The sequence below is a fragment of the Corvus cornix genome, chromosome 2 (genome assembly GCF_000738735.6).
Source record: "Corvus cornix cornix isolate S_Up_H32 chromosome 2, ASM73873v5, whole genome shotgun sequence".
NCBI classification, from domain to species: Eukaryota; Metazoa; Chordata; class Aves; order Passeriformes; family Corvidae; genus Corvus; species Corvus cornix.
This window is the reverse complement of record NC_046333.1, coordinates 123,517,493-123,530,896: the sequence shown is the minus strand read 5'-3', so window position 1 is coordinate 123,530,896 and position 13,404 is coordinate 123,517,493. Positions and strand designations below refer to the sequence as shown.

Sequence of the window (13,404 nt, the reverse complement as noted above, 5' to 3'; positions counted from 1 at the left end):
CGAGCCGAGCCGAGCCCAGCCGAGCCGAGCCGAGCCCAGCCGGGCCGGGCCGGGCCGCCTCCCCGCGCCGCGCGGCGAAACTGACAGAGACGCAGAGCGCGCTCCTAACGGGCTCCTCTTCCTCCTGCTGCCAGAGCCGGCAGCCAGCAGCGCGATCCCCTGCGCACACACACACACACACACACGCCCGCACGGCCACCCTGCCTCTGCTCCTGAGAAACCTACCTGCAAAAGAAAAGGGGGGAGAAGGAGGGGGGGAGAGGGGAAAAAGCACCCCACACCTTCTCCTGTACACACGCACGCAGTCAGGGTCCCAACTGCCCTGCTAGCATCTCCCCCCTCGCCCGAAAGCGAAAGTTTGAGAGGCCGAGGGGGGTGGAGATGAGGAGGAGAGACAAGGAGGGTGGGAGAGCAGAATGTGCCTTCAAAAGGCACCTCAAAGTTTTGGGGGGGACTGAGCTGCGAACGAAGACTGCGAGCTCTAAAGGGGCTGGGAAGGGATGACTTCTGACAGCCGTAACGTCTTTCCTAATCTGACAGTATTCCCCCCTCCCCGAGCTCCCTAGAAAAAAAGAGCGAAATAAAAAGTGGGGGGCATCCCCCGAACCTCTTCTGCAAAGCGAGCAGGGTCTTCCACCTAATCTGAAAGTTACAGCCCAAAAGAGGAAAAAAAAAAAAAAAAAAGAAAAAAAGAAAAAAAGAAAAAAAAAAGAAATCCACAGCCCCAAACCAAAACAAAAAAATATTACACAAACAAAACGTAACCCCCGGAATAAAAGAGAAAGGCAGTGAGAGAAAGAAAGAAGGGAGAGAGAAAAAGCAGCCCCTCCTTCCGAAATGAGAGCAAATACTGTACCTAAAAGTGGGGAAACAGGCAGAAAAGGGGGGAGAGAGAGAGGGGAGAGGTACATGGGATCTGGGGATGTGAGTGTGTGTGTGTGTATGTGAGAGAGAGAAAGAGGCACAGAGAGAGGGGGAGAGAGAGAGAGAGCGAGAGCGAAATATCAAAGATTGTGCAAGATCAGCCTGGAAAGATAATCGATACTCGACCTAAATTTAACACAAACTACTCAATAAAAGTTAAAGAAAAAACTTACTTTCCATTTCCCCTCGCAGTTCCTACTGGATCTTCGCCTCTCTTTTTTGTTTTGCTTTATTTACTTAACAGCTGATCACATCCAAGTAAACGAGAGAAGGTTCATTAAAAAAATAATAAAAAAAAAATAATCCTCCAACTTTATTGGGTGAAAATAAAAATGATTGAGCAAGAAGTGGGGGGCATGGAGCGGTCCTTTGGGGTCCGGGAGTTGTTAAAGCATGTGCCGACCGCGGTCTCGCTGTTTGGTTGTGAAGGGGTTGGGAAAAGGAGGAAAGGAAATGAAAATCCGATATGTCTTTATTCTGCTAATTATTATCGTTTTAGCCCTGTTTAAAAAAATGGCTGATTAAGTTGAGTGCGCATGTCTTTGTGTGTCTATTCCCGATATGCACTCTGGGAATGAGAGAGAGAGAGAGAGAGAGGGGAGAGAGAGAGAGAGAGAGAGGAGAGAGACTGAAGAGAGCGAGGGAGAGGGAGAGCGAGGGAGAGGGAGAGGAGAGGGAAGAGGAGAGGGAGAGGTGTAATTAGTGAGGTGATCAACATTCTCCGGGCTGCAAATGACGCGCAGCCCTGGAGCCGGAGAAGCCGGAGCTGCCGCGGCTGCCGGGGGCTCGCCGGGGCTGCGGGAGCCACAGAGCCAGCCCAGAGAAGAAGGGGCAGCAGAAGGGAGCTCATGGATACAAACACAAGTCTGCAAACTTCATTAGTAACACAGACACACACGCACAGGCACACAAAGTAGATGGCTAGGGAAAATTAAAAAAAAAAAAAAAAAAAAAAAAGAAAAGGGAGGGTGGCAGACTTGCTCTTTTAACTGTTTGGAAACTTAAAAAGAAACAGGTCCAAATTAATTATTGCATCAGGGAGATATTTCTGTCTGTCTGTTCATGTCTTACATTTTCTCTCTTTTAATGGGGATTTAATGAGAAAAAAAATTGCATCCCATTTTTTCAATGGGCTAATGAATGTATCACACATCTGTAAAAGGAAAGGTATACCTAAGGTAGGGAACAACTACCCCTACAGAGATAAAGATGGGTTTATTTACACATATGCACACAAATGCACACATGTGCGCACTCACACCCTACACATATTCACATACACTGAACACATACAGTCACACAAAACATAGCACAATTTATTTGTTGACCACCGTGTCATTGCTTGGAGATACCAACAAAGTAAAAAGCAAAGCCTTACAGAATATACAATATCAACTGTAAACAGTCTTATCAAAATGAAGTAAATATCAGCCCAGGGAAAGGGTCTCTTTGCATACAATACAGATTTCATGCATATACATGCATCATCTTCCAGTTTCCCTGCAAGTATTGATATTTTATTAATATTTTATCTGCTATATTTTACCAGACATATTTCATTCTTGGGGGAAGGGGGGCACACTATTATGATGAAAAGTAGGGTAAAATGTACAGATGTCATTATAAATCGGAATCTTCTACAAATATTTTCCTGTGTGGGATTTAAGAAGATTGCTTCTCATTTGAAAATCTAATTATCTTAACCTAATACTGCAGATGTGAATATGACTGACACTTTCATTAAAAGATAATTAACTAAAACTAGGAATAGACATACTTTAAAATACCCCCTACTGAAGATAAAAACATGACTATTCAAAGAGCATCTGAATACACCGCAGGAACACGTGCAGATTTTTGATAATGCTATTCCAGAAATGGGTATACCAGAAATGGTCACTAAGTCACAGTTACACGCAGGAGATATTTACAGTACCAAGGACCCCGCGCAGGTGAACCGTAACCTTAGAGCTGACATGCCTTTGAAGTTCGTGATTCCTGCGATACACATCAAAACCTTGTCTTAGGCCTTAAACACTAAAAAGCAGCAGGAAGGTTTTATCACAACCTTCCATTAAAAGCATGCATGCACAACAACAACAAACCAGCAAAAACCAGGATGGCAGAAATATACACCTCTCTGGGCCCTAAACCTTCTACTCCAGGAGAACGTTTTGCAAGTACTGGAACTAACGCTAATAGGAAAATCCCCACCTGATGATGAATTAAGGCTGCCCTTAAGGAAGCACAGGCCAGTGTCGGGGAACCGAGTGTCTAAAAGCAGATGTTTAAGGTCAGAGTGAAGGTCCTGATAGTTTTGAAGGAAGAAAGGAAAAAAAAAAAAAAAAAAGAAAAGAAAGAAAAGGTCTTTGGAAAGGGGAGGGAAAAAAAGGATTTAAAAAAAAAAAAAACAACCAAACCCCCAAAAAAACCAAAAAAAACCCGCCAGCCTGAAAGTACAGCTATTCCAAAAATCGGAATCTGCAAATAAAGCAGGGAAGGACCTCTACCCCAATCCAGAGAAACCTTACTTCAAACTTCAGAAAAATCTTCAAGACTCGAACTTAAGGAAAAGTCAGGGGCATTGAAGGGCTCGTGAGAGCAACTCTGTTGGTTTTCCAAGCCTCACCTAAGCATTGCACCAGCTCATCAATGAAAAAGGTGTGAGCATATGTATGCAGATTTCCACAGGCACTGTGCCCTGTCAATGAAGGTAATAAGGAAACTAGCGATATGCTGCATCGCTGTTTACACGGTGGAAAAAAAAATGCAAACAGAGACTAAAAATGAAATCTCTGAAACCTATTTACAGTTATCAGATTGAGGGAGTATGATGGAAAGAGAGCTTTTAGGTTTAAATGGTAAACGAAACGGGACTCTGATACAGAAGGATGCCATTGTCCATTCAAGTGCATGCCTGAAGGATGGCAACACATTTCCTAAGACTGAAGACAATTAAATACAATGTGATGAAGAAACACCTGAGAACAATACATCTATTTCAAATTCAAGTGAAGAAACACGTATACTTAATGTCACGGAAGAATAAGGAAACGAAGATAATTTAGTTTTAAAGTCGTCCCCCCCCCCCGCATTTCCCCCCACCTCTTTTATTCCTAGTGCTTTTTTCCTGGTGAAACATCAATATCATTAATGTCATTAATGTCAAAACACCAAACGTCAGAACAGTCAAGTCATTCTTTTTTGGCTGTAGATTTTTTCCCCCCTTTCTCTCGTCTTGGAGGGGGATATAGGTTTATGGTGTTCTTGAGTTACAGCTAAGGAACAAAGGAGGGGGGAATAAGGCAGGAATTGCGATAGAAGAATTCACATTTTTCAGGGTTTCTTCTGTCACTGTTTACTGTCCTTCTTAACATTTTAAACCTCTCTGTTTCTCTGTCTCTCCCGCTTTCTCTATCCCTAAAAATAGTAGGTATCGAGGAGTGGGGGGTGTAGGGAAAAAAAAAGGCACTACGGGATGTTAACAGTTTAGAAGGAACCCGGGGATCGCCACGTAGATAGGAAAAATCGAAGAAGGTTAATTCCGGGAGGCAGCAGCAGCAGGTTTGTGGGATGTGATAAGAGCGGAGCGCAGCGCGGGCTGGGGGCGGCAGGCGAGGGGGACCCGGCGCGGCCGCGCTGCGGTGCGGGGCTCCCGGCGGGCGGCGGGCGGGCTCCCGGCGGCGCGGCCCGGCCCGGCCCGGCCCGGCTCCCGCTCCCACTCCCCTCTCTCCTCCCTCTCTCGCTCAGCTGATCGCCCCCGAAGACTCTCGCCTAACCTCTCAGCTCCTCTCCTCTGGTCTCAGTGGACCCCCCGCCCACCTCCTCCGAACTTCTCCTGCAGGCACCGTTACATATTTTGGGATTTTTCGACCCTCCTGTTGAAACCACAAAAAGCTCTTGATAGTGACGTTACATTTCAAAGAAAGGGAAGGGGGTAAAAACTCGAAAAACCCTCAGCCTTTTCTGTCCTTTACCATCTCCAGTCTCAGCCCCAAGGAAAACTTGTTGGCCTGGGCGAGACGGAGCTGGTGGGGGCCAGAGCCCGACACTGACCATTCTTTAATAGACAAAGAAATCGTAGCCCAAACCGGGCTCTGTTACACCACGTCTCTCCGTCAAGCTCATTTCACTCCCTAAATCTGCGCTGCGGACACACAGGGGCACAAGGATCTGCATAATTACAGACATAGCCGCTCCCCTCTTTAATAAACCGACATAATTCCCTAATAAGCGTTCCCTTCCCCCACCTTCTTCTCTCCCCAGACCCCAACCCAAGGGAAAGGGGATCCATGTCTTTTTACTGCGTTCCCTAAGTCTATAGATGAGCTCAGTTTGAAACGAGGTATTACAAGATTTCAGTGTTACAGACCCTTTATCTGAGCTACAGACACTTTCAGATCCCCAGCCCCCACCTCCTCTCCTTTTTGTTGTCTCTTCTCCTCCCGGGGGCTATTTGACAAAGGCAGTGTGTTAACTAACATTTTTGTTTAACTCAGCAACTTCTTTTCAAAACATACTTAAACCTGATAGCAATCTCTTGTACTTTTTTTCTTTCTTTCTTTCTTTTTTTTTTTTTTCCCCGAGATGAAATTGACTCTGAACCCAAAGCGTTTGGCTATTATTAATAATGTCTTTCTTTGCAGGTATCATATATACAAATCTTTTGTTAATTTATAACGTTCTCCCCCCCCCCCCCCGCGCCCCCACCCCCCGCAAAACATTCCACTACACACTAAAAAGGGGGGGGGGGGGGGCGGGGGGCGGCGAGGAGAAGAGGGAGGAGGGAAAGAAAACAAAAATCCCCGATCTGATTCCTGGAAAGTTTTGTTCGAAAAATAAATAAAACAACAATAACATACTGCATTTCAATTCTGCCTTCACTGCCCCAGATTTGGCATTCACCTACTGAAAGTGCGTCTAACGAGCAGTGACCTTAGAGAAAAATCACAGCCGAATAGTATAGACATCTCGCTGAGATTTTGAGCTAAATAGTGCCGATCCCGACTGGCTTTTTGTTCTTGTTGTTATTTTGGCTGGACCCGTACAAAAACGCGCACCCGGACATTACTATAAATAAAAGCCTTCCAGGTCTAAGTCTGCTGCCGGCGTTTCCTCCGGAGCCTTAACAGCCCTTTTTCAGCTCCTTTCTTGGGCAGATCGCGGGGATTAAATGCCCTGAACCTGAGCTCCTGGCCTTGGATGGGAAGGGAAAGAAAAAGGGAGAGGGAGAGAGAGAAAGGAGAGGGTGAAGGAGCCAGGCGCCCTCTGGGCTTTCAGAGGTCAGCGCTTTGACAGTGCTCTGACCTCCCTCCCCTCCCGGCAACCACCCCAGTGTTTATAAACAAAAACAGTCAGGACTAGCCCCAAACAATAGCAATTCACCAACTTCACAGGCACTTCACCAGCTCTTATGCAAATAAAGGAAAACGACCGCTTACCACCGCTCCCCCCCATCCCCTCCAGAAAGCCCAAGAGCATATTTCCAGCAGTGATATATCCAAGGGAAAAATTTTACATTCTATCCTGGAAAAGGAGAAAAGGGGACTTCAGAAACAAAACGGTTCTGGTAGAAAGACAGACAAAAAGGAGAAAAAGCCAATAAAACTAGCGATCTTACTGCAGAAAGAGGAAAGTTATGAAATATTTATATCTAAATCCAGCAATCCACACTACCAATAAAACAGGAATCTTTGTTGTGTAGACAATATGCTAAACTACCTCTGCGACAAACAGCGATTATAAAGCAACCAGAAAAAGTTATTTTCGCCCAAGGAGTCAAGTTTTCAAAGAAAACGTGTGGATTTTACAGCAAAATAAAAGCCACCACCTCTGTGTTATCCGTAAAAACTACACATAAATTAAAAGCACCGTTAAAAGAAAAAAAACCTTCCAGAAAGCAAGCAGCACATCTGATCTGACTTACAAAAAAAAGGAGTATAATTAAAACCATCTTTAATTATAAAAAGCAGCAAGCAAAAACTAAAGGAATCAATGATTTCTCCCCAAAATGTTGTCCGCCAAGGTATAGAAATGACAGTTCTATAGTCCTGCATTAAAGCATAACTGAAACTCCACAGTTCAGGAATTGATTACGCGATAAGGGGAAAAAAAAAAAAAGGAAAAGGAAAATAAAAGGTCCTAATGATTTTCAAACTTCTGTTTAAAAAATGATGAAGATCAGGAAAGGTTGGAGGAAAAGTTAAAGGAAATATACCTCGAGAGAAAAAAGACCATCTCCTTTTCTTCTTTGTCTATCAGTCTCCAGTTAAAGCATATGGAAAATGTTTTCAAAATGCCTAGATTTGGCACATTGTCATTGCAAAGAGAGGAGCGCAGTGATGCTGTTATAGAAAATGGGAAATAAATTCAGGATTGGGTGCTGCCTCCTTCAATGCGGATTTATCTAAGTTTAATTTAATATTCCGCAATCACTGTATGATCGCATATAATTCACCAAGATTTTTAAGGGCTTTGCCTAAATATGTTGACCACAGGCACAAAGTAATTTAATCAGATTATTTCCTTCTTTTATTTGTGTTTATTTTTCTCATTAGAAACACTTTAAATTGCAATTGTAAATAGTAGAAATGATGGAATATTAGGTTTGGGGTGAACAAACGCTCAGAGAAGGCATTAGCTTTATTAAAATCATTCAGAACGTAAAATCAAAAAGCACAAAATGGTTGTTTGTAAAACACTAAACCTTTAATCGATTTATTGGCATTCCAATCGATTAGATAAACGGAAATCTATAGAAAACATAAAAGCATTTAAAATATTTTTCTCTCATTTATAAACAAAACTTTTCTTTTCAGTAGAAAAAAAATGATTATCAAACGACTAACAGGAAATTCTTCAGATATCAAATTACGATAATAAAATTATTTCCACATGGAAAGGGATAATGACAATGATGATAGTAATTATAATAATGAATAATTCAACAGCCCTTTGACATATATGGAAGAGCCTGGTTCAAAAACAGCGTTTGAAGGGGGCTACTTTTAGGGGATTTTTAAAATGAAATTGAAATTTGAGGCTGAAATGCTTAGATTAAGTGACAGTTTAGGTGCATATGGTAAAATTGCTTTAATTTTTTTCCTGCAGTTTTTAAGGCAGAATTGTTCGCTTTGACATCATCCCTTAAATTAAGTTACCACTTATTAGCAGTAAATAAGTATGTAAATATATAAGCTACGCCTAGATTTATGGGGGAAAAATTTTGTCTCCACGCCAGGGCAATGGGAATGGGGACCTTTTACCTTATAATTTAAGCAATTTGCCTAGCTCGCAGTGTACCTTACAGATTACAGAAAAATTGTGCAAGCAATAATGTATTTGACCACTTAAGTGAAAGAACACAAAATATTTAGGGGTGGAGGGTGGGGAACTGCAAGCCGGAGAAATCCAGCAATCAGCTTGTGGCATTCTGGCTGCGCGAAGAGGAAGTGTTGCTGTAACGGGTATTATGTTTATTTGATAAAGAAAATCAATGAAAGTGGCTGTAAAGTAGTTAGTGAGGCGTGTGTTTGGGACTCGGGTTGAATAGTGACTCCAGCGGGCTGGTCGATGAGCTCTAAGAGCTCTGGAAATCTAACCTAACCCTCCGAGTGAGCTCTCTCTCACTCAGTGCTGCTGCACCTTCCCCAGGCTGGGAGACTTCAGCCCTTGTCTCCTCCCTCCGTCTCCTTCCCTCTCTCCCCACATCCCTCCCTCTGTCCCTCCTTCCCTCTCTCCTAGTTTTCCGCTCCTGCTTTCCTTCTTCCCGTCCGCTCCAACTGTTCCCTCTCCCAGGTATATTTGCTCCCCTCAATTTCTCCCATTCTCTTTCTCTCTCACATTCATTCTCTCGCCCCATCTCTGCCGTAGCTGTTTCCTCCCCGTCCAGCTGGTTCTCTAACTTTCCCTGTACTTTTGAAACCCTTCTTTTTCTTTAATTCTCTTCCTCTCCTGTCGGGTATCAGTATTCCTAAGTTTTCTTAGAGCCTTTTTCCTATCTGTCTTCACCAGCCAAATTTATCTCTTATTTTGGATTGGTTCCTCCGGACATGTGCTGTATTAGCAATTATCCCTACTCATTTCCCTTTCACACACCCATGCTGAAGGGATGAGCACATCACGCTCTTTCCACAGTTGAAATATTTTAGACATTGGCTAATCTTCAGTGGTGCTTTACTTCAGACCTTCTGCAGCTATTTGCCCCTTTTCTCCCGCTATTCTTCATTCCCTCTAATTTACAACAGAAATGTTTCTCCTCCTCCTTTTCATTTCCTACTTTACAATTTCCTTTGGGGTTTCTAAATAGTAGTATGTCCTTTGCATTTCCCTACCCCCATCTCTTTCACTGTTTCACTCCAGCTATTTTGTTTACCCGGTTGCTTAGAGGAATATTTCTTTCCTTAACAAGTTTATCTCCGTCTTTCAGTCCCAGCCTATTAAAAAAGAAAAAAAAAAAAAAAGAGAGAGACAGAGAGAGAGGAAAAAAAAGTTGAGCTCTTTACAGCGAACTAACTTGGTTTCAAACTTCTGGTTTGGATTATGTGTCATTATCTATTTTCCCTTATCGCATCCCCCGTTGCCCTCCCACCCCCCCACCCCCCCACCCCCCCGTCGCTAATAACATCTTTAGTGTGGTCAATGTTAAATATGGCAGATCTCTGAAAATGCCTCCTCTCCAGCTCTCTGCTGGAATTCATTACCCGCCCCACTCTTCCCACCGCGCCGTGTCTGCGGGGCCCGGCGCGGCCGGTGCGTGGAGCCCCGCGGAGCCTCCGGAGCGGCCGCGGGGATGCGGAGCGGCCGCTTCTCGCCGCCGCCGGGCAGCGCCCCCGAGCCGCGCAGCGCCCCCGAGCCGCGCAGCGCCCCCGAGCCGCGCAGCGCTGCGGCAGCGCCGGCGGCCGCGTGGGACCGGCCACGGGCGCTGCGCTCCGCCGGGGCCCCACGCCCGCCGCGGGAGCAGCGACGCCTCCGGCGGGGGCGGCCCGGGCAGGCGGCCGGCGGGGCGGGGGCGCAGCCGCTCCGCCGGGCAGGCAGGTGCGAGGGCCCCGCTCCGCGCCCCGCGCTGGAGGGCGCCGGATGCCCCTCGCCGCGTGCGCCCCGCTGGCGGCGGCAGTATCCCCTCCGCGGGAGGTGCTCGGCTTTCCCAGCCAGGCTACCTGCCCTCGTTTGTCTGGGGCAGGGAGGTGGGGTTTGGAGTCTGGCTCTTACTATTTTCTTTTTTCCTCCTTTCCCCCCTCCCTTTCTTTCTTTTTTTTTTTTTTTTTTTTTTTTTTTTTTTTTTCCCCTTTTCCCTTGCTGTGTCCTGATTGTCTGGAGTGGGATCTAGATGAGGGATCCCCCCTGGCGAAGTCACTCATGTGCTGCTGGCTGTGACACATGCTACGTGTGTCGCCTTTGCATGGTCCTGGTTGGGCCACATGCACTTAGCCTGCAGTTTAAGGATTTGCTTTCGTGTGTGTAGTGAGTACTGGAATAAAGCAGGATTTCAAAGGGTACCAGTAGAGTTGACATTTCAGGCCTGCCCTGGGTTTTAAGTGAACCTTAACCAGAGGAAACAATTGTTCCAGGTTAAATGGCCCTAAACTTTCCTTTGTTTCATTAATTGGGATCTTCTGTTTGGTTCTTGTGACAATTCTTTTAAAGAAGCCAGAGGAATAAATCTAATTCATTAATTTCTACCATACTGACTGAAACACTTTTGCTGTTTTACACATGGCTGGAGTTATGTTTAGACTTGCTTCTTGTCTTTAGGTTACACACATGAAGTGAACAGAGGGGGCTTGATCCTGCCAGTCCCTTCTCGAGTGAGTAAACGTAGGTCTGTCCTGTTGTTAGAAACTCTCACTACTGGGCCTCTGTTCTGTGTGAAGTCTGATAAAATGGCTTTAGCTGCTCCAGGCCCCCATAAGGCTACCCAAAACAAATGTTGTCATATAATTCTGATTTTCTAAAAGCATGCTATAGGTTTTTTTAGCTAAGCCTCTAATAATTGTAACTTTCTTCTTTGCTTAAATGTTCTTGAGGGAGGAATGACAGCTTTTACATTAAATGTTTCATAGTACTGACGGAGGCACAGATGGAAATTAGTATTTTTTATAGTTTCAGAGAAAATACAATGCACAAACAAGGCAAACAATATAATCCAGAAGTCTTATTAATTAAAATCCAGTGTAGGAGTGTATATTTTACTAATATTTGCCTGGGAACTTGGACTCTTAAATTCTGTCAATATCTCCATCACCTCTGATATTATTGCTCACCTATATCCACAGTGACCCCAAATTGTCAGAGAGAAAGCCTGCCAGTTGTAAATCCACACGGGGCTACAACAGGATTGCAATTTATTATAAAGCAGAAATGTTACTGAAGGCGAAATTGGTGCCTATTCCCAAGTCCACACCTGAAAGGAGCACACTTTCCAGAAATAAAGATGTTACAGAGGTTTGTTTAATATTTTTCATCATATTAGGTAGATTATATTTTTTCTGGATTCTTTTAAACCAACTGTGAATGTTTTTTAAAAAATTGTTTAAAAATAGCAGGGACAACTGAAATTCAGTGCCAACTGAAAAGATTCTATAATGTACTGTCATGCAGACTTTCTGCATGACAGTACATTATAGAATAGTCAAGATAGAGAGATACTTTTTCCTTTTTTCCCCAAAATGATCTAGCTTGGTATAATATTCTTGCTTCCCTCTGAAATGATGTTAATGGGTGCAAAAAATAGTCTTGATGTAATTTAAAAGAGGAAATGAAGGACTATTATAAAACTAAATTTAAAATTATGTCTTAATACTCTGGAAAACAAATACAGAATAGATGTATTTTGTCGGGAGATCTTATATACCATGTGGAAAGAGCTTATTTTGAACAAGTGTGTCTGTACATTCCTTCAGATAAAAGTGTGCACACTGTAGTTAGAGTCATAGGATGTTTGATCTATTGGTCTACTTATTTTTACCAGAAAATGTTTGTCATATGAAATATTCATAAATAAATTCCAAGAGCATCTGAAATTTATTCATAAAGATAAAGCAAATTTAGAAATCTTAAATGCTACTGATTATGAAGAAGTGTTTGTAAAACACCTAATTCCAAAAATAAAGTTATGACACTAAAAAGATGCTAACCTGCGTACACAATGTGGACAACTTTCCCCTTTCAATTAATTTCTAGTGTCAGAAGGAATAAAAATGAACACAGGAAAAGTATTTCATTCTTTTTCTCCTTAAACTCCTTTAAAATTATCTCTTCACAGAGCCGTACTTAGAAATTGAAAGTACCCTAGGAATCAGTATTTCCACCAAATAATTCTTTTGAAAATGAATATATGTGCCATTTTCCTTTGTTTTTTCAGTAGATAGTTGTGAGTATTGTCATCAGTAAAAAGGAAATAAAAACTAAAACTAAAACATGTTATGAGGCAATAAATGGATGCTTCTATATTTCCGCTAAAACATTTGTATTTTCTTTTAATAGGAAGCCTTCATAAATTATTAAATCACATTTGATCAGGTTAATAATGGAGTTAACTACCAGCAGGTAAAATGCTGTTTTCTGTGTAAGATTTATATGTGAGCCCCCCAGGACACTTCTTATCTCTCTTCTACATTTTTTTTTGTTAACGTAACATTATTCAAACTTTTATTTTGAGAGTATTATAAAAGTAAGACATATGTGTCTGTGTGTTTGTATGCACCAACACACAGAAGCAACTGATATGTCCCTTTTTCACACAAAAATACTTGTGTATAGTTATATATTTAGAAGCATACAAAGGTCTGCTCAGTTTTTGGTTTTGGCACAGTAATTAAGGTGTCAGGATTCAGATATGCTTTAATGCTGAACTTTCAAAATTTAGCATTAGAGCTCCTGGTTCATCTACAACAGGATGGATACTGTGTTTATAGAGTTCATTTTTGACCTTACCTGAGTAAGTACTTTAAGTTAGAGATGCACCTAGAGGGGTAATACATTGAGTTTAATAGGAAGACAGTTAATAACCTTTTTTCATCCTCATGCACTATCAATCATGGCTGTCACCAGTCTGCTGAATCAAAGCAAAAGTGTTCTTCACAGATGACTGATTAGAAACGCAAAATCACAAGATCCATCTTCATGGTCACTTTTATTATAGTCATTTTTAAACTGACAGCAACCTGCTCAGTTTCAGCAGACTGGGCATCACAAATAGTGTCACTCAGTGCAGCTAAGCATGAGAAGATGTTGGCTGGATTATACTTAAAAATAATTAGGCCCAAAGCCTTTTGTGGAAGCAAGAAAAAGGATTTTTGTGGTTCTAGCCCCATCTTTTCAACACCAGCAGTAGCCTACGATCTTACACAACTGGAAAATATTTTCATCCACTTCAAGTGAATAAATCAGTTTTGGTGGGCCTTGGATACTTTTTGGAAACAATACCTTTGTTGGGAAAGTGACCAATGAATTTCAATAGAAACACTCTTAAGCAGAGGC

General features: G+C 42.9%; 1 protein-coding gene across 2 annotated transcripts in view; it reads right to left on the bottom strand.

Annotated features, from left to right (window-relative positions):
* The window catches only part of ZFHX4 (zinc finger homeobox 4), a 149,246-nt gene extending 147,743 nt beyond the window's left edge, over positions 1–1,503 (bottom strand). For both annotated transcript variants that reach the window (XM_010405066.4, XM_010405069.4), the window contains exon 1: positions 1,098–1,503. The gene's annotated coding sequence lies outside the window, so the exon portion shown is untranslated. The remainder of the gene's footprint in view (positions 1–1,097) is intronic.
* Positions 1,504–13,404: the final 11,901 nt, after the last annotated feature.